Below are 2314 nucleotides of genomic sequence, written 5' to 3'. Positions count from 1 at the left end.
AAAGGCCACATTTTGCTAAAAATGCTTTATAGCCCCTCCCATTCTTTTCTCAGGGCCTCCCTGTAGGTTGCACCCCAAGTGCAAACATTAAAATTAACCATATGGCTTTTTGTCTGGAGACATTAAAGACATGTGTTTCTGTACAATGCAGATTTTCAAAATAGAGGCTTTCTATAAAAGTACAAAATGAGATTTATAGAAAGACATTAAGTAATCTCTGAGACTTGATGTAAAAAAAAAAAAAAAAGCTGAGCAAACCTGATGTATACTTGCATGAATGTGGGAGATGGGAACATGCAGTGAGCAGGCACATAACCATATCAGCCCTACTTTTTATGTTTGAAATGACTGAAGGGCTAAACCACATAAGGTCGAGAGTGTTGAGAGTTCCTGGGATTTTAGTTCTGTATGATACTAAAAATTTACAAATATTATGTTGAGTATTTTGGCATCTAATCTTTCTAAATTTCTTATATATTGATAAGATTCTGGCATTGGAATAGACTAACTCAATACCGCATGATTTCAGGAAAAGTCAATTGGTACAAATGATAAGCACATTTTAAATGCTGAACAGTAAGAATCTTCTGTTAAGTGTCAAAATAGGTGAATCGTAACCCAAACATAGAGGTTGCAGTTCTGTCAAACTCGTGGCCTGGTAAAACTGCATTTCAGTACTCCTATGGGCGCTTCATTCGATTTATTCACCAAGCCAACATGTTGGCTAATATGTATGACAAATTAGATCCCGTCTCAAGTTCCACTTCCAAGGCAATGGCATCAGGCACCCCTGTTTTACTGAACCCAACAGTTGTTTCTATGACCGTTGGAGTCTTTGAAGCGCAGCCACGTTTTAAGACAATACTTCTCCAAACACAGAAGTTGCTTGCTGTTAAAAGCTCCATGCTGCTTTTGTCTTATGAACTGTACTGCCTCTCATATTTCATCCACCTTTGATTAATGCCAGGGCAGCAAGCACTGGAGCTCTCCCAAGGCCTGCAACACAACGAACTGCAATACAACAAGCAGGTTCTTCACGAAACTTAACTTTTTAAAAATATGTTTTTATAGAAGGTCGTGGTTTAATTCTCGGTCAGGACACATGCCTGGATTGTGGGCTAGGTCCCCAATAGGAGGTAGCCAATCAATGTTTTCCTATCATCAATGTCTCTCTCTCTCTCCCCCCCTCTTCTTTCCTCTCTGAAATCAATAAAAATGTATTAAAAATAAATAAATACAATGAAATGATAAAATATATGTTTGTATTGATTTTTTTAGAGAGAGAGTGAAGGGAGAGAGAGAGATAGAAACATAGATGATAGGGCCCTAACTGGTTTGGCTCAGTGGATAGAGCATCGGCCTGTGGACTGAAAGGTCCCAGGTTCGATTCTAATCAAGGGCATGTACCTTGGTTGCGGGCACATCCCCGGTAGGAGGTGTGCAGGAGGCAGCTGATCGATGTTTCTCTCTCATCGATGTTTCTAACTCTCTATCCCTCTCCCTTCCTCTCTGTAAAATCAATTATATATATATATATATATATATATATATATATATATATATATATAAAACACATAGATGATAGGAAAACATTGATTGGCTGCCTCCTGCACACCCCCTATTGAGGATCTAGCCCACAATCCAGGCATGTGCCCTGACCAAGAATCAAATCACGACCTCTTAGTTCATGGGTTGATGGTTCAACCACTGAGCAACACCAGCTGGTACAAAACTTAATTTTTATAAGACTTTACCAGCTATCAGCAGTCTGATTGGTTGGTGGTGCGCCATCATCAAAAGGCCAGTCAAGAACACAGATGCCTTCTTTCTCCACAAGGGTAGTATCCTAAGTTGCTTCACATATTCTCACTATTGTGCTAACTCTGTACTTAAGTTCCTCTATAAAATTGTTTAAGGTAGCATTGGTTGGATTGTGTGTAATAAAAAATCTCATGTTCTTGTACTTGATTTCCATAGGAGCTGGGCAGTTCATTCAAACCTTGTTAATTTAGTTACAAAACACTCAATAGGGTTACGAAACAATTTAAAAATTAAATACATAAGTGATGCGAAGAAATGGAGTCTACCTCAACATGCTCCACTTGAAATTCTCAGTGCTGTGAGTATGAAGTTGGGAGTAATGGGAATGAAATGAATCTCCTAACAAGAAGCAGCAATTCTTCAATCCAATAACACATGTTTCATACATAACAAGTATATTCCAAGTAATAACACTAGTTTCTGGAGGCAAAAAGGAGTCAGCCTCTTTATATACTGAACAAATATAGCTTGATAAACCAGCCATAAAAGAAAG

The 2314-nt window shown here is 38.3% G+C and overlaps 1 pseudogene; it reads right to left on the bottom strand.

The window, feature by feature from the left end:
* Positions 1-795: 795 nt before the first annotated feature.
* LOC103288050 (protein tyrosine phosphatase type IVA 1-like) lies at positions 796-1993 on the bottom strand (annotated as a pseudogene).
* Between the last annotated feature and the right edge of the window lie 321 nt (positions 1994-2314).

Source organism: Eptesicus fuscus, chromosome 7 (genome assembly GCF_027574615.1).
Source record: "Eptesicus fuscus isolate TK198812 chromosome 7, DD_ASM_mEF_20220401, whole genome shotgun sequence".
In the NCBI taxonomy this organism is placed as follows: domain Eukaryota; kingdom Metazoa; phylum Chordata; class Mammalia; order Chiroptera; family Vespertilionidae; genus Eptesicus; species Eptesicus fuscus.
Note: the sequence above shows the minus strand (reverse complement) of the source record. Positions and strands in the feature narration are given on the sequence as shown.